Source organism: Triplophysa dalaica, chromosome 5 (assembly GCF_015846415.1).
Source record: "Triplophysa dalaica isolate WHDGS20190420 chromosome 5, ASM1584641v1, whole genome shotgun sequence".
Lineage (NCBI taxonomy): Eukaryota > Metazoa > Chordata > Actinopteri > Cypriniformes > Nemacheilidae > Triplophysa > Triplophysa dalaica.
The window spans coordinates 18,990,923-19,010,058 of NC_079546.1; the positions used below are offsets into that span (position 1 = coordinate 18,990,923).

The window sequence follows — 19,136 nt, forward strand, 5'->3', positions numbered from 1 at the left end:
CCATAGAGACATGGTTCTTCGTGATGATGTACTTTAAAGCTCATCTTTGTGCTCCAGAAGCATAAAAACGTTGTGTCCATTATTTACCTATGGAGACCCTGTCAAATAAGTTATGTGTGGCATGTACATTCCTAACTTATTTAATGGGGACCTCGTAGGTAAATAATGGACAATGCCTATACGTGTTATTATTCAATGAGTTATTCAGCTCAAAACACCTGTAAAGCACACAGGAGACACTGGGCTTCGTGGTGATGTGCTTTACAGCTCACAGTTGTGCCCCATAAGCCTAAACAAGGTGTGTACATTTAAAACCTACGGGTAATGTGTCAAAAGTGTTATGAGTGGGATGCATTTGTCTTATTTGGCCATTACCTGTTAATTAAAGCATTGTAGAACCTTTATTAAGTTTAATATCGGTTTGTCCATTATTTACCTATGGAGACCCTGTCAAATAAGTTATCTGTGGCATGTACATTTGTAACTTATTTAATGGGGACCTCGTAGGTAAACCATGGACAATGCCTATATCTGTTTTACCTGTTAATTACAGTGTTATAAGACGTTTATTAAGCTTAATATCGGTTTGTCCATTATTTACCTATGGAGACCCTGTCAAATAAGTTATCTGTGTCATGTACATTACTAACTTATTTAATGGGGACCTCGTAGGTAAACCATGGACAATGCCTATACCTGTTTTACCTGTTAATTACAGTGTTATCAGATGTTTATTAAGCTTAATATCGGTTTGTCCATTATTTACCTATGGAGACCGAGTCAAATAAGTTATCTGTGGCATGTACATTTGTAACTTATTTAATGGGGACCTCGTAGGTACACCAAGGACAATGCCTATATCTGTTTTACCTGTTAATTACAGTGTTATAAGATGTTTATGAAGCTTAATATCGGTTTGTCCATTATTTACCTATGGAGACCCTGTCAAATAAGTTGTCTGTGGCATGTACATTTGTAACTTATTTAATGGGGACCTCGTAGGTAAACCATGGACAATGCCTTTATCTGTTTTACCTGTTAATTACAGTGTTATAAGACGTTTATTAAGCTTAATATCGGTTTGTCCATTATTTACCTATGGAGAGCCTGTCAAATAAGTTGTCTGTGGCATGTACATTTGTAACTTATTTAATGGGGACCTCGTAGGTAAACCATGGACAATGCCTATATCTGTTTTACCTGTTAATTACAGTGTTATAAGACGTTTATTAAGCTTAATATCGGTTTGTCCATTATTTACCTATGGAGAGCCTGTCAAATAAGTTGTCTGTGGCATGTACATTTGTAACTTATTTAATGGGGACCTCGTAGGTAAATAATGGACAATGCCTAGTTGTGTTAATATTCAATGACTTATTAAACTCAAACCAACTGTAAAGCACACAGGAGACACTGGGCTTCGTGGTGATGTGCTTTACAGCTCACAGTTGTGCCCCATAAGCCTAAACAAGGTGTGTACATTTGAAACCTACGGGTAATGTGTCAAAAGTGTTATGAGAGGGATGCATTTGTCTTATTTGGCCATTACCTGTTAATTACAGCATTGTAGAACCTTTATTAAGCTTAACATCGGTTTGTCCATTATTTACCTATGGAGACCCTGTCAAATAAGTTATCTGTGGCATGTACATTTGTAACTTATTTAATGGGGACCTCGTAGGTGAACCATGGACAATGCCTATATCTGTTTTACCTGTTAATTACAGTGTTATAAGACGTTTATTAAGCTTAATATCGGTTTGTCCATAATTTACCTATGGAGACCCTGTCAAATAAGTTATCTGTGTCATGTACATTACTAACTTATTTAATGGGGACCACGTAGGTAAACCATGGACAATGCCTATGTGTTTTTACCTGTTAATTACAGCGTTATAACAACTTTATTAAGCTTAATATCGGTTTGTCCATTATTTACCTATGGAGACCCTGTCAAATAAGTTGTCTGTGGCATGTACATTTGTAACTTATTTAGTGGGGACCTCGTAGGTAAATAATGGACAATGCCTAGTTGTGTTAATATTCAATGACTTATTAAACTCAAACCAACTGTAAAGCACAAAAGAGACACTGGGCTTCGTGGTGATGTGTTTTGCAGCTCACAGTTGTGCCCCATAAGCCTAAACAAGGTGTGTACATTTCAAACTTACGGGTAATGTGTCAAAAGTGTTATGAGTGGGATGCATTTGACTTATTTGGCCACACCTGTTAATTACAGCGTTATAACACCTTTATTAAGCTTAATATCGGTTTGTCCATTATTTACCTATGGAGACCCTGTCAAATAAGTTATCTGTGGCATGTACATTTGTAACTTATTTAATGGGGACCTCGTAGGAAAACCATGGACAATGCCTATACCTGTTTTACCTGTTAATTACAGTGTTATAAGATGTTTATTAAGCTTAATATCGGTTTGTCCATTATTTACCTATGGAGACCGAGTCAAATAAGTTATCTGTGGCATGTACATTTGTAACTTATTTAATGGGGACCTCGTAGGTACACCATGGACAATGCCTGTATCTGTTTTACCTGTTAATTACAGTGTTATAAGACGTTTATGAAGCTTAATATCGGTTTGTCCATTATTTACCTATGGAGACCCTGTCAAATAAGTTGTCTGTGGCATGTACATTTGTAACTTATTTAATGGGGACCTCGTAGGTAAACCATGGACAATGCCTAGTTGTGTTAATATTCAATGACTTATTAAACTCAAACCAACTGTAAAGCACAAAAGATACACTGGGCTTCGTGGTGATGTGTTTTACAGCTCACAGTTGTGCCCCATAAGCCTAAACAATGTGTGTACATTTCAAACTTACGGGTAATGTGTCAAAAGTGTTATGGGTGGGATGCATTTGACTTATTTGGCCACACCTGTTAATTACAGCGTTATAACACCTTTATTAAGCTTAATATCGGTTTGTCCATTATTTGCCTATGGAGACCCTGTGAAATAAGTTGTCTGTGGCATGTACATTTGTAACTTATTTAATGGGGACCTCGTAGGTAAACCATGGACAATGCCTAGTTGTGTTAATATTCAATGACTTATTAAACTCAAACCAACTGTAAAGCACAAAAGAGACACTGGGCTTTGTGGTGATGTGCTTTACAGCTCACAGTTGTGCCCCATAAGCCTAAACAAGGTGTGTACATTTCAAACTTACGGGTAATGTGTCAAAAGTGTTATGGGTGGGATGCATTTGACTTATTTGGCCACACCTGTTAATTACAGCGTTATAACACCTTTATTAAGCTTAATATCGGTTTGTCCATTATTTACCTATGGAGACCCTGTCAAATAAGTTATCTGTGGCATGTACATTTGTAACTTATTTAATGGGGACCTCATAGGTAAATAATGGACAAAGTGTACATTCATAACATAGAAATGGTGTGTACATGAGACACCTACGGTGGCACCGTCAAATAAGTTATGACTGGGACTTCCTGTGACTCATCAAAACACCGGAAGTGACAGTCATAACTTATTTGACAGTGGCCTCGTAAGCTGTCATTGGACAATACTTTAAATGGCTTATTTTAAGATTTTTAACAAATTTCATATGACAATCTAACAGATATGCATTCTAGAAACAACCCATAAAGATATATTACACAATTCAGTCTGTTAAAATGCTTTTTTTGCATACAAGTGAACTATTGATAGAATTATGTCTCTGCCCAGCTTTTTATTCATATTTATGCTTTAATTTTGTGCAAAAGCTTTGGGGCTTCGAATGCTAGTCCTCCACATCATTAAGCAACACATATTCAAAGCCCATAGCCCTCACAGTAGGGCAAGTGCTCGAAAAAAAATCACAAAAAATATTCATAAATAATTAACTGGGTCATCGTACGATAGCCACCTATGAGCACACCAGAATAAGTTACGCGTGTCAGAGGCTTCTGTACGGCCCGCGCAGGCCCCAGGAGCCCGAAACCTAACATAAAGTTGCGGCACGAGGCCCTCAACGATATACCGAGGGGGCTAGGTCATGACGCAAAGTTAAATATTTTTCCTTATTTTTCATGCATGCCATTTCCTCTCGTCGATCTCTATGGGCTGTGGGCCTGAAAATGTTTCATTTTAAGACTTTGAACAGTTTTTGTGTGACTATCTCACAGATATGCATTCTAGAAGCACCCCAAAAAGATATATTACACAATTCAGGCTGTTAAAATGCTTATTTTGCATACAAGTGGACTTTTAATATAATTACATCTCTGCACAGCTTTTAATGCATAATTATGCTTTAATTTTGTGCAAAAGCTTTGGGGCTTCGAATACTAGTCCTTCACATCAGTAAGCAACACATATTCAAAGCCCATAGCCCTCACAGTAGGGAAAGAGCTCGAAAAAAAAAAAAAAAAAAAATATTCCCAAAAAATTAACGTCTCACATGGAACCCAAAACGAGCAATATAGCAATTAACGTGGCCGTACGCACTCCGTATGCTAGGAAAAATGAGGGGGCCAGGACTAGTTATAGAATTTGAATTGGGGTCATTTGAACCTCCAGGGTCAGTTCTGGGGTCATCGTACGATAGCCACCTATGAGGACAACAGAATAGGTTGTGCGTGTTAGAGGCTCCCGTACGGCCCGCGCAGGCCCCAGGAGTCCAACACTTAGCAGAAAGTTGCGTCTAGTAGCCCTCGACGACATACCTAAAGGGCTAGTTGGTGACATGCTATTAAATATTTTTTCTTCCTTTTCATACATCTCTCTTCCTCCCATTGTTCTCTATGGATAAGGGGTTAGGCTAAGGGATTGGCAAATAATTCCAGGAAGATATGGGTCTCGGGAAGTGTCTAGAGACAAGGAACTCGAGATCCCGATAGGGGAGCCCCTGGCGGTCAAACTTTTCGCATATCCAGGCCCTGTGACCTTTTGACCCCTGTATTCTTGAGCGTACATTAGTAGTCTATTTTTGGCTGTCGGTGTCTTTTATGGCAAACAGAGCGGTCAAATAGGTCGGAGGGGCGCGGAACTCCAAGACCCGACCCGGGGGCCTGTGACGGCCACATACGTGAAAATTAGGCCAATCGGACCATTCTGCGGCAGTGTCCATCATGAGCCTATGAAAATGAATGGGATAGGTTATGAGTGTCAGCGGCCCCAGTAGGGCCCAAGGGGTCTCTAGAGGCCCCCAAAGTTATGTTCTGGTAGTCTGTAGGCCCCTGTTTCAAATACCAAAAGAGGGGCTTTCTAGAGCCAAAGCAAACATTTTTCAGTGTGATTCACATAAATCTCTAAATCAAGCCTCTTTGACTAAAAGACACAAAGAGGCTCTTTCATTGGCAAAATGAACCAGAGTGAGGTTGAATCTTTTTTTCACAAAAATGGCACCTAGAAGTGACCTAGAAAGACCACACTCGCTGTCAAGGTTCTTGGGACCCCCATCGTATACCTTGACGGACATCGAGGCCCTGTGACCTTTTGACCCCTGTATTCTTGAGCGTACATTAGTAGCCTATTTGCAGGCTGTCGGTGTCTTTTCTGGCAAACCGAGCGGTCAAATAGGTCGGAGGGCCGCGGAACTCCAAGACCCGACCCGGGGGCCTGTGACGGTCCACATACGTGAAAATTAGGCCAATCGGACCATTCTGCGGCAGTGTCCATCATGAGCCTATGAAAATGAATGGGATAGGTTACGAGTGTCAGCGGCCCCCGTAGGGCCCAAGGGGTCTCTAGAGGCCCCCAAAATTATGTTCTGGTAGTCTGTAGGCCCCTGTTTCACATACCAAAAGAGGGGCTTTCTAGAGCCAAAGCAAACCTTTTTCAGTGTGATTCACATAAATCTCTCAATCAAGCTTCTTTGACTGAAAGACACAAAGAGGCTCTTTCATCGGCAAAATGAACCAGAGTGAGGTTGAATCGTTTTTCACGAAAATGGCACCTAGAAGTGACCTAGAATGACCACACTCGCTGTCAAGGTTCTTGGGACCCCCATCGTATACCTTGACGGACATCGAGGCCCTGTGACCTTTTGACCCCTGTATTCTTGAGCGTACATTAGTAGCCTATTTGTAGGCTGTCGGTGTCTTTTCTGGAAAACCGAGCGGTCAAATAGGTCGGAGGGCCGCGGAACTCCAAGACCCGACCCGGGGGCCTGTGACGGTCCACATACGTGAAAATTAGGCCAATCGGACCATTCTGCGGCAGTGTCCATCATGAGCCTATGAAAATGAATGAGATAGGTTACGGTAAGAGGCTACCGTACGGCCCACGCAGGCCCCAGGAGCCTGAAACCTAACAGAAAGTTGCGCCACGTGGCTCTCGACGACATACCCAGGGAGCTAGGTCGAGACGCGAAGTTACATATTTTTCATTATTTTTCGTACATCTTTATAGCTCGCTTGGACCTCTGAGTGCCCGCGCACGCCTGGCGCGGTCGGCGTGCATATCCGACGACTTTTTGTCAGATACCCCACGAGGGCGCGTTTCGGCACTTTCGCGGTGTTGCGCCATCAATAGGCAGCAAGGGGCGTCAAACTGCCAACTCTAGGTGCTCAACGGACGAGAGGAAGACTGTGGTAGAGTTAGTTGGTTAGGGGACGCGAAAGGCACCTTTTGGACATAATGATGAAGATTAGGCAGTTAGGGGGATGTTTAGGCGTTTTGCGGCCAAGCGCCATCAATAGGCAGCAAGGGGTGTCAAACTACCAACTCTAGGTGCGCAATGGACGGTGAGGAAGACTGCTGTAGAGTTAGGCTGTTAGGGGACGCAGAAGGCACCTTTTGGACGCAGTGATGAAGATTAGGCAGTTAGGGGGATGTTTAGGCGTTTCGCGGCATAATGGTACATTTCGCAGTACTTTACCACCCCTTGTGGTGTCCGCACGATGCCTTTGACGGAAAATGGACCCTAAACTACGATAAGGGAAAAAGTGCCACTTGCCATCGCAAAGTGCGCTAATTGGGCGTACAAATGAGGCATACGATCCCTTCGCACCCCTAGTCGTCCAATGGCAATCAATATGAATGGGGTTTTGTCCACCGTTTACCTAACTTCCCTTACATGACCCCCTCGAAAAGACTTTCAATGAGAGGTCTCACCGAGATTTGAACTCGGATCGCTGGATTCAGAGTCCAGAGTGCTAACCATTACACCATGAAACCCAATGTGTAGCTGTTTTCGACATGCCAGATTCCGAAGAAAAGCTCTCCCAACTGAGCTATTTCGGCCACGTTTGTAGGTTTCTTGACTTGCGAATCGTAGTCCGCGGACGACCCCTGGCGCTGAAGCCCTGAATTATGGAACAGAATGCCAGAGAAAAGCCTTTGGCCAGTACGGGGATCGAACCCACGACCTTGGCGTTATTAGCACCACGCTCTAGCCAACTGAGCTATCCGGCCATGGGTCTCCCGCTTTCATGATCTGGATTGCCATAGTGCCACCTTGAGTGTCCTGACAATACGAGGAAGGCTTAAGGCAGGGCTCGTCCGGGATTTGAACCCCGGACCTCTCGCACCCAAAGCGAGAATCATGCACCTAGACCAACGTGCCGAGTTGTGTGCAGCGATTGTGATTTCAAGGCGCTTTGGAAAACCATTTTCCCGTGTGCCCCGTTTCATTGAGCCAAAGAAATGCGCGTCTTTTTCCGATAATGCATGGGAATTTGCTCAAAGGATAGAGCGCTCGCTTGGCATTCGAGAGGTAGAGGTAATGACGGTCTTATTCTCCATATTAGAGGCTTTTGGAGCTTCCTTCGTGCGACTTAGCCCTCCCTATGCTACCTGTCGAGGCTCACCTTTGCAGAAAAAGGTCTTCGTGTTGAATACTGTTCATATATTCAGTCACAAAAAGCCGTTAGTGCCCCTTGTCTCTCCTCGCTATGGCACCTGGACACAAATGACAAGAATCTCCCATATGGTGTGCGCATTGCTTTTACCCAGAGCAACGTAATGCAGGACATTTCACGATCAGAGACAATCAAGTTGTCACTTAAGATTCCACAAGTTTTTTTTTTGCTGTGTAACTTGCATTTTCAATAAACCAGTGTGGATATGTGAGGTGGATCGTTTCCTTGCCCTTTTCTTGTAGTTTCTTGAAAAGGGTTATCCTCCATTACTGTTGGGCAATTGTCAAAATAAGGCTAAGCATGAAAAATCTCTCTCCCCTAATCTTCTCTTTATAGTACGTGTGTGTGTGCAATCACATTAACGTTTCAGAAATGGGCAAATTGTTATATTTATTTTCCGCTTTGCCTTGGTTGTATTGACCTTTGGCTCATTGTGTACCGTTGGCCTGTTGTCAGTGTGAAAGCAGCAAATGCTACTTTAACTTGAGGTTTACTGAAACCTAGTTGTTAACCTACCATTGTCTTACGTTATCATTACAAAGACCCTCCGCCTTCTATGTGGTTCCTCGTTCACATGTACAACACTTTTCCTGCACGTAAACATGAAATTCACTTGTGTTTGCCTGACAGCTCAAACGTTTTAGTACAATGGTCAAAGAGCGGGGCTGTAACAATCCCTGGCATGACCCCCTCGAAAAGGTGTAGACTTTCAATGAGAGGTCTCACCGAGATTTGAACTCGCTGGATTCAGAGTCCAGAGTGCTAACCATTACACCATGAAACCCAATGTGAAGCTGTTTTCGACATGCCAGATTCCGAAGAAAAGAGTGCACGGTCTTGTGAATGCAAGAGCTCCACTATAACTAGAGTGGACAGAGGGCCGCATGCCGAAACCCGGGATCGAACCAGGGACCTTTGGATCTTCAGTCTAACGCTCTCCCAACTGAGCTATTTCGGCCACGTTTGTAGGTTTCTTGACTTGCGAATCGTAGTCCGCGGACGACCCCTGGCGTTGAAGCCCTGAATAATGGAAAAGAATGCCAGAGAAAAGCCTTTGGCTAGTACGGGGATCGAACCCGCGACCTTGGCGTTATTAGCAGGAGACCGGCCATGGGTCTCCTGCTTTCATGATCTGGATTGCCATAGTGCCACCTTGAGTGTCCTCACAATACGAGGAACGCTTAAAGCAGGGCTCTTCCGGGATTTAACCCGGGACCTCTCGCACCCAAAGCGAGAATCATGCCCCTAGACCAACGATCCGAGTGGTGTGCAGCGAGTGGTGTGCAGCGAGTGGTGTGCAGCGAGTGGTGTGCAGCGAGTGGTGTGCAGCGAGTGGTGTGCAGCGAGTGGTGTGCAGCGAGTGGTGTGCAGCGAGTGGTGTGCAGCGAGTGGTGTGCAGCGAGTGGTGTGCAGCGAGTGGTGTGCAGCGAGTGGTGTGCAGCGATTGTGATTTAATGGCGCTTTGGAAAAGCATTTTCCCCGTGTGCCCCGTTTCATTGAGCCAAAGCAATGCGCGTCTTTCTCCGATAATTTCAATTGTCACACTTTGTTTGTATGTTCAGTAGATTTCGCTGTCAAGGTTCATGGGACCCCCACTGTATACCTTGACGAACATCGAGGCCCTGTGACCTTTTGACCCCTGTATTCTAGCGCATACATTAGTAGTCTATTTATAGGCTGTCGGTGTCTTTTCTGGTGGTCAAACCGAGCGGTCAAATAGGTCGGAGGGGCACGGATCTTCAAGACCTGACCCGGGTGCCTTTCACGGGCCACCTTACGTGAAAAATGGGCCAATCGGACCTTCTGCGGCAGTGTCCATCATGAGCCTATGAAAATGAACGGGATAGGTTGCGCGTGTCAGAGGCTCCCATACAGCCCACGCAGGCCCCAGGTGCCCGAAACCTAACAGAAAGTTGCGTCACGTGGCCCACGACAACATACTGAGGGAGCTAGGTCGAGGAGCAAAGTTAAATATTTTTCATTATTTTTCATACATCTCTGTTCCTCCCGTTGTACTAATTGGGTGTGCTCTGGTGTGCTCATAGGCTCATAGATGACCCCAGAACTGACCCTGGAGGTTCGAATGACCCCAATTCAAATTCTATGTCTAGTCACAGCCCCCTTATTCATTTTCTAGCGCACCGAGTGCGTACGGCCACGTTATTTGCTAAATTGCCCGTTTTAGGGACCATTTGAGACGTAATTTTTTGGGGAATATTTTTTGTGATTTTATTTCAAGCACTTGCCCTACTGCGAGGGTTATGGCCTTTGAATATGTGTTGCTTAATGATGCGACGGACTAGCATTCGAAGCCCAAAGCATTTGCACAAAAATAAAGCATAAATAGCAATAAAAAGCTGGGCAGAAAAATAATTCTTTCAAAAGTCCACTTGTATGCAAAATAAGCTTTTTAACAGCCTGAATTGTGTAATATATCTTGATGGGGTGCTTCCAGAATGCATATCTTTTGTCATACGAAATTTGTTAAAAATCTTAAAATAAGCCATTTAAAGTATTGTCTAATCATAGCTTACGAGGCAACTGTAAAATAAGTTATGACTGTCACTCCCGGTGTTTTGATGAGTTACAGGAAGTCCCTGTCGTAACTTATTTGACGATTCCCCCGTAGGTGTCTAATGTACACACCATTTTTATGTTATGAATGTACACTTTGTCCATTATTCACTTAATTATTTAATTATTAGGGCCCCATTGGATAATTGGTGGTCACAGGAAGTCCCACTCATAACACTTTTGGCATTACTCCCAAAGGTAAATGATGGACACACTGTTAATAAGCTTAATAAATGTGTTATAATGCTGCAATTAACAGGTAAAAACACATAAAGGCATTGTCCATTATTTACCTACGAGGTCCCCATTAAATAAGTTAGTAATGTACATGCCACACATAACTTATTTGACAGCGTCTCCATAGGTAAAAAACTGACACACCGATATTAAGCTTAATAAACGTCTTATAATGCTGTAATTAACAGGTAAAACAGATATAGGCGTTGTCCATGGTTTACCTACGAGGTCCCCATTAAATAAGTTAGTAATGTACATGTCACAGATAACTTATTTGACAGGGTCTCCATAGGTAAATAATGGACAAACCGATATTAAGCTTAATACATGTGTTATAACGTTGTAATTAACAGTTAATGGCCTAATAAGTCAAATGCATCCCACTCATAACACTTTTGACACATTACCCGTAGGTTTAAAATGTACACAACTTGTTTAGGCCTATGGGGCACAACTGTGAGCTGTAAAGCACATCACCACGAAGCCCAGTGTCTCCTGTGTGCTTTACAGTAGGTTTGAGCTGAATAACTCATTGAATAATAACACATATAGGCATTGTCCTTTATTTACCTACGAGGTCCCCATTAAATAAGTTAGTAATGTACATGCCACAGATAACTTATTTGACAGGGTCTACATAGGTAAATAATGGACACACCGTTTTTATGCTTCTGGAGCACAAAGATGAGCTTTAAAGTACATCATCACGAAGGACCATGTCTCTTAGGCACACTGCAGTTGGTTTAGGCTGTATAACTCATTGCCGAAGTAAACAAGACCACCGACAGGGTTCTCGCCCTGTGCACCAGTCGGGGCCGCTTTCAAATAAATCGCAGGTGTGCGAAAACTAGGTTTGGATACACATTGCGCTATTATGACTAGAAATTCGAAGCGAAAGGCTCTTGGGTGTTTTGGCGTGCGTCACACCGCCGCTCGGAGCATATAGGCTTGAATATAGCCAGTCGGCACTGATATGGAGCGGGAGTCGGCGGCCGGCAGCGAGAACCCCAAAACTCGGGTTCTTTGGGGCTTCGGGGGGCGTCGGGTGGGCCTCCGATACGTTTAGGCTGCAAGGGGGATGCATAGGCGTTTTGTGGACGGAGGCGTGCTCATTGGGATGCCCGCCCACAATAGGTGGCAAGGGAGATGCGTAGGTGATTCGTGTACGCCAGGTGCGGAGCCGGGCCCTAGGGTACAAGGGGACGTTTAGGCTTCATTCTGACTGCCCACTCGCCACCTAATTGACGCACGCGAAGTAGGTTACAGGCGTACGTGCAGTCGCCCTCTGGTTGCTTCGCCTGGTATTGCCCCTAACCTTGTTTCCGTGGGGGGCTTTTCAGGCATTTTTTAACCCCGAGCGGCGTGGGCGCGCCAAGACACTGCAGATCGTGTTCGGGCAACTTCCCCTTCATTTCGGGACCGCCGCGAGACCTGGGAAAAATCTGGGGGCGCTGGCTCGCAGCGTCCATTAGGTGACGTCCATTTCGCGTCATTTAAGTTACTCAATACATCTGATGGCCTAAGTCAGGCTATTCTGTCACTGAAATGAAAACGGTCAGACCAGAGTTGCGCCACTGCCAAAGAGTTTTAGCGCACAGCGATTTCCTATGTTTTCTCAGATTGTATCACATCATGGTCACAATGCAGCCTGTTTATATGTGCAGTTCCCTTCCAACACAAACGTTTGGCCGAAACCAAATGGATAGCTTCCCTGTTATATCAACAAAAGGCCTAGTCTTTTCGCTTTTGACCGTTGATGTTAAATGATCCGTATCGTGGCACGCCTCGTTGGCGCAGTTTGGCAGCGTGTCAGTCTCATAATCTGAAGGTCGTGAGTTCCAGCCGTCTTTTGAACTGACAGACTGGCTCTGTAAAGGATACACATCTTGCCGGCACCCGCTGCTCCAGCACAGGAACGTTAACTAGTGTGTGCTCCCTGGTGGTCTAGTGGCTAGGATTCTGCGCTCTCACCGCCGCGGACCGGGTTGATTCCCGGTCAGGGAATGCGGTTTTGGATGCCCTCTGGCTGTTTTTCTTGGGACTTTGAAAACAATGGCCTTTGAAGGTCTCTAAGGCTCTAAAAGCCACTTCCTTCGAGCCGGATTCGAACAAGCAACCTAAGGATGACCACTGAGATGGCTACAATCCTCCACCCTACCAACTGAGCTATCAAAGGCTATCGTCTGAGCCATTTTTGGGCCTTCTCAGCGGAAGCCCTCTTGGCACGAAAAAGGAGCAGAGGGGCAACAAGCCAGCCAGGAGTCGAACCTAGAATCTTCTGATCTGTAGTCAGACGCGTTATCCGTTCCGCCACTGGCCCTCCCTGATGGCATACAGGACCTGGGGCTGACAGAACTCACGCTCGCTGGAACAAACCCGTGCCTGGAAATCAAGACCTTCAGAGGTTTACTAGCAACTTCAAGGCAGATGTGGATTGGAACTCTACACTGTCTGACATAAATTAGCGCACGGCCGTTTCCATGTAAAGCCGAGCCTGGAGTGTCCAGCATGTGCAAAGCAATGTCAGAAGTGCGATTCGAACCCACGCCTCCAGAGGAGACTGCGACCTGAACGCCGCGCCTTAGCTCGCTCGGCCATCCTGACTGTGGAGGAGTCCAGTCGGTACACGTACGACTTTCACGTCAGGAGCGCAATACGCCAGGAGCGCAATTCCCAGTTAGAGGGGACCTGTACTCCTAACTTGTTGACACTTCACTCTTCGATTTGATGCTTATTTATAAACCATGAGGTCTGTTTCTAATTTTTGCAAGAATTATATATATTAAACAAAATGCATTAATGATCAGCCTGTTAAGAGCATTTCGTAATGAACCCAGTTTTAATTGGGAAGATAATTTAGAATCTGTTCAGGTATAAATGGCATGGAATGGCATGGAATGGCGTCATTTGAGAAGCTTTGTCAGTAATTTGCTCGCGATGAATCCATTTCAATTGTTACACTTTGTTTGTATGTTCAGTAGATTTTACTTCAAAATAAGAATATTGACCAAAATAAGAATATTGACTGTTGTAATCGAACAGCCCTGATTTACGGTAAGGGCTTTGTGTATGGCTTCATTATCCCAAGGAGTTTCCGTCCCTTTGCCTGTTTCATAAAAAAAGTTAACCTTACAGTCATTTAAACTAAGTCCTGCTCCCTATACGGTGCACTAATTGTGCTTTCACACCTCATATGAAATTGATGAATCAGACTAAATGAAAAGTTGTGCATTTCTGTGGTTGTTGTTACTTTTATTTTCATAAAACATTGCATACTGAAATGTCAGGCTATTCTGTCACTGAAATGAAAACGGTCAGACCAGAGTTGCGCCTCTGCGTCCGACAGACGCTGCCAAAGAGTTTTAGCGCACAGCGATTTCCTATGTTTTCTCAGATTGTATCAAATCATGGTCACAAGCAAGAATATCCATTTGTAGCGATATTAGCTGCATTTTAAAATAAGGATGAGTTTAACTCACCAAATTAAGATTCTCCACCAGATCTATCAACATCACATACATGAAATGACTTATTTAAAACGTCAATTTCAGTCAAGGAATTAGTTAAGCGCAAAGGAAAATACATATAATTATCGTCATTACACATACATATTTTACAATTCTGATAAGCAATATAGTGATAAAAATCCTATATGTATTCGTCCAGCAAATGCATTGATGATTTATACACTAACATTATCTCATGACCAAAAGTAACGTGAATTTACCAAAAAGAATTAAGAGCAGAGGTAGCATAGATCGAAACACAGTTTAAGTTACCCGTTTGTGAGCGTGAACACAGAGAACCCATCACAAATGCCTTTATGGTTTTTATTAAACTCTACTCTACATGGTAAACATAATGACGACAAACAAAACAAATACATGAAACACAAACGTGATAGGGAGCACATAGAGAGAGGGAGAGTGATAATGAGATAGAGAGAGAGAGAGAGAGAGAGAGAGTGAGAGGGCATGGCCGCTAGGCAGGTAAAACATGTCTGAAAACCAATAAAATCATCTTTAACAAAGAGGCACACTCTTAACGCAGCTACTCTATATTTAGAGACGGATACTTGCAATCTCGTTGTTGGACCAATATCCGTATGCGCATGGATGAAAATCTTGAATGGTTTCAGAATGCAGTCCTGTTGAAACGATGAGTTTGGGTTCTGAGTCCAAAGGTAGATGGCCTAATCGGATTCCCCAGAGGAGAGCCGTTTGAGTGTCGTACACGTCCTCTCTCTTTCCCTTCCAATTCCTAATTCCAAAAGGGTATATACCCGAAGTGGATCGGTGATGGTGTTTGAAATGCATACCTGCCCTGCCCCCAGATGGTCTTCGGGCCAACGCCATGAAAGTGTGTATGCCAGAGAAAGTTCCTTTGTTTCTCATGGTGCCTCATTTGCATAGCTCTGACAGGATGGTCAGTTTGCATTTTAATATCTAAACTCAGTTATGGACATAGTATGATGCATGCTATGTTTTTATAACATCGCTCAGTATATAGGGAATTCAAAGAGGAGTAGTAAAATATTAAACATGCAAGGCATTGAACTGGACAAGTAAGATATTATGTACGTGGAATGAAATTGGAGAAGTGGTTCCTCAACAGTTTGTGGCAGTAACTGTGAAAAAAATGGTGATGGAAATAGCCCGAGAGAACTCCAGATCTTGGTTTCCACCTCAATGTTTAAATAAACAAATGAAATACATTTAAAATCTCTATATTTAAAAAAAAAACAATACATTGAAGAACGATATTGATTTGTGCATTGTTTAACTATGTCGTCCACTCCTGTAGATCTGTTGGGGTCCAGATACCCGGTATGCAAAGACTCGAACGATTATGTAAAAAATGGGCCACAAGAACCAAAAACTTAAGAACAATATGCCCAGAAAGTGGTACTTTTGATGTAACAGTGTGTGAGGAAATGGAGGGATTAATAAAGAACTATAAACCAAAAGACAGAAGCAAACAACGAGAAGAAAAGTGAAAATTAGAACAGAAGGTGCTCAACCTGTTAAAAAATGAAGGAGTTAATTTCCTGAAAAATATGTAAAATATAAGAGAAGTGCTAAAAAGGATGATGAAAGAAATGAAGAAAACTTTGAGAAAATGACTCAGCCACCTCCCTTTGAACCCCCAGCTGAAAGTAAGAAAAGATATATACATCAACACAAATGCCAGTGGTAGCACTATCAGGAGATGTCACCATAGACGGACTGGTAGAAATAGATACAGATACAACTGAGATTAAGAGAAAGAAAGCAGAAAAAAGTAAGGATAACAGGGCCAGCCAGAAATCCCCAGTCTATACAAGAAATCCATTAGAGCAGCGGTTCTCAATCCTGGTCCTCGTGCCCCCCCGCTCTGCATATTTTGTATGCTTCTCCTACCGCTTCGAAGGTTTGTTCAATAAACCCGAAAGAGCCCTGCGAAGTAAGCATCACTAGATATTCTGCCATAATTCCAGTTTGAAATGGGCATAATGTTGCGCAAATCTCAAGATTATGGTTAAATAACCCTTAAACCTTCCGTAGTAGGTTTTGTCTGGGTGAAGATGCTGCAGGCAGTAGGGTTGCGCAAATTCGTATTCTTAAATCAACGTCAGCCGATTTTCTGTGTGCAGGGATTAGAGAGCAATAGACACAGTTCAGGGAACACGTCAATCGGAACGCGGTTCATTCATTGAGCTCTCTTCTGATGAGCTAGAGATTAAATCAGGTGTTTTAAACAAGAGAGATACAAAAAAAGATGCAGAATGGGAGGGCGCGAGGACCAGGGTTGAGAACCGCTGCATTAGAGGATGAGGGAGACAGAGCTGCATTTTGTCCTTGTCCCTATAAATATCTGAAAAAAGCACTTGGTGAAATAACACAGAGACATGAGGAGGCCTACGAAAGTACAGCAGAAGATCTAAGACAAATACATACAGATTCTGCAAATGCTTTAAGTCAAGTTTCAGGCAACAGCTCAGAAGGAGAATATGAAGAAGACGTTGCCACTAAAGCCAGCAGTCAAGAAAAGACACGACATCCAACAATAAACAAAAGCGGCTCATTGAGAGTATCTTCAAGAAGCCTACAAGGGAAGGGGAGCGAAAGCTGGTCAAAGGGAGTCTCTATCTCCAGGATGCAGACCTCGAACACTGGAAAATGCCCTGGGCCCGAATGCCAGAAGGAAGACTGAGAAGTTCTGCAAGTACCACATTCCTTCCTGAAGGGGCATTACCGAAATCTCATGACACCAATGAAGAAAAGCAGTGCCCCATTTTATTAAAAGGGGCTCAAGCACAATATGTGCCATGGGCATCTCAAGATCTGGATGGACTAGTTGTGCGCCTACCAAACGTAGATGAAGGGGCAGGCAATTGGATCAGACTGGTGGAGGAAGAGACAACAGGAAAGCTATTGGCATTAGGGGATATCAAAGCACTCCTTGCCAAATGTGTGGGAAGCTCCAAGCTGAATGATCTTTTAAGAGCAGCAGACATCCAGGTGGACGCCCTAGATCATGATGGACACCCATTCGACAGATATGGAAGACGGATATGGCAGGGGTTAAGAGATGAATTTCACAACCTCATTGATCCCGAGCACTCAAGGGAGAACAGATGGGAGAGGAAGATAACCCTGCCTCCTATATACAAAAACAACTAAGAAAGTGAAAGCAAGAACTTGAAAGAGATCCTGATGAAGACTTGTTGATCACAACACTGTTCAGAAATGCTGTTGTTGATGCGATGCCTCCGCAAGTGAAGACCAAACTAGAAGATATAGTGGGTCTGAACTCCAAGTCACATAAAGAGTTCTGTGATCATGTGACCCTTTCAGTCGTCCAATATAAAGGAAATGAACTAAAGCTGAAGAACCAAGAAAAATAACTTCAAAGAAAACTGGTACAGCTACACCTCGAAGAACTGGCAAGAAAAGAAAAAGACACAAGCCGTGGTCAAAGACAAAGACAAAGAAAAAGATCATGCAGCAATGATGGCTCCAGTAAATGTCCCAGCTCCTATGATACAGCAGCCGGGTGCAGGAGCCACTGTGCAACAAACTGTGACAGCCAGCGCTTATTGTCATCTATGTAAAACCTGAACAACAGATTTGGCCCAAGGCCTGTGGAAGGAGAGCAAGGAAGACAAAATAAAGGAAGGAACACATGCTGGGGATGTGGGCAACTGGGACACAACAGAAGAGAATGTCCAACCAACCCTTGGACTACAAACCAGCAACAAGGTTCCCGATGTCAAGCAGGCCAACAACAACGACCCCCATGGCAAAGTCAGGGGCCACAGCGACCCCCATGGCAAAAGGGGCAACAGCAACCCCCATGGCAAGATCAGAATCAACAGGGACCTCACTGGCAGGACCACCAAAATCAACCAGAACAAGGTCAACAGCAACAGGGACCAGTCAACCCATGTGGAGGTCCAGATGTCGGATAATAGGGCTGCCAAGAAGATCCTACGGGGAGGGGACAGCACCCAATGATCACTGAAGATGTTGATACAGAACCAATGCTGCAGGTCAATATTGAAGGCAAGAACACACCAATGATGATAGACACTGGAGCAACTTATACATGTATAATTTCAGGTCATGCCTCTCACCTCACCATGTCTGGCAAGTTCACAGAGACAGTAGGATCCGGACAAACGCAGCTAATTCCAATAACGACTTGGGGAATGTACCTGACTGGGATGTTCAACCTGATTAGAGTCTCGACAGACCGTTGGCGTTGCCGTGGGAGGCCCCAGCCCTGTGTGCCACGGTGAGGGGGAACTCCTGCAAGGGGGCGTGATCCGTAATGAGGGTAAAGCTCCTCCCGAGGAGGTAATATCGGAGCTCCAGGACTGCCCACTTTATGGCTAGGGCCTACTTCTCCACCATTGCATATCGAGACTCGGCGGGGGTGAGCCTTCTACTGATGTATACAATGGGATGTTCCTCACCGAGTCCTGCACAACACCGCACTTATTCCCGTATCTGAGGCGTCGGTCTGGAGTGTAAAGGGGCAGCCATAGTCGGGGGCATACAACACCGGGGATGATGTTAGGGCTACCTTTAATGCCTGGAAAGCGGAAAGCCCACTCCGTCTCCTGGGTCCAGCAGTTTCACAAGCGCTCATCTTCGCATTGTTCTTTTCCAAACGACCACCCCGGTGATCTGTTGGAAAAGGTTAGAGAAGAGGTTGGGATTGCGACACTCACCCTCTGGTTCACTTCCGGTGGCCATCCAGGCCTGGCGGGATCTCTGGGTCCTCCGAGGGTGGTGTCTCTGGGGGTGGCCCCCTCGGCAGGTTTGCCGTAGCGAAGTTGCCAGGAGTTGATCAAGCCCTGGCCAATCCCAACCGAGCAGCACGGGGGCGGGTAGATCCTCCACAATCCCTACATCCAGAGGCCAGGACTCCTGGGTAGCGGTCACGGTGACGTGACGGGCGGGGAATTCCCCGGTGGTGCTTGTCTATGTATCGCACAACCGGCC

The 19,136-nt window shown here is 44.4% G+C and overlaps 4 non-coding genes across 4 annotated transcripts; all 4 read right to left on the minus strand.

Moving 5' to 3' along the window:
* Positions 1–7,081: 7,081 nt before the first annotated feature.
* trnaq-cug (transfer RNA glutamine (anticodon CUG)) lies at positions 7,082–7,153 on the minus strand. The gene has a single exon. It is a non-coding gene; the product is annotated as a tRNA-Gln (tRNA).
* Positions 7,154–7,316: 163 nt separating this feature from the next.
* Positions 7,317–7,390, minus strand: trnai-aau (transfer RNA isoleucine (anticodon AAU)). Its single transcript has one exon. It is a non-coding gene; the product is annotated as a tRNA-Ile (tRNA).
* A 1,331-nt stretch (positions 7,391–8,721) lies between these two features.
* trnaf-gaa (transfer RNA phenylalanine (anticodon GAA)) lies at positions 8,722–8,794 on the minus strand. Its single transcript has one exon. It is a non-coding gene; the product is annotated as a tRNA-Phe (tRNA).
* Positions 8,795–12,894: 4,100 nt separating this feature from the next.
* On the minus strand, positions 12,895–12,967 carry trnac-aca (transfer RNA cysteine (anticodon ACA)). The gene has a single exon. It is a non-coding gene; the product is annotated as a tRNA-Cys (tRNA).
* Positions 12,968–19,136: the final 6,169 nt, after the last annotated feature.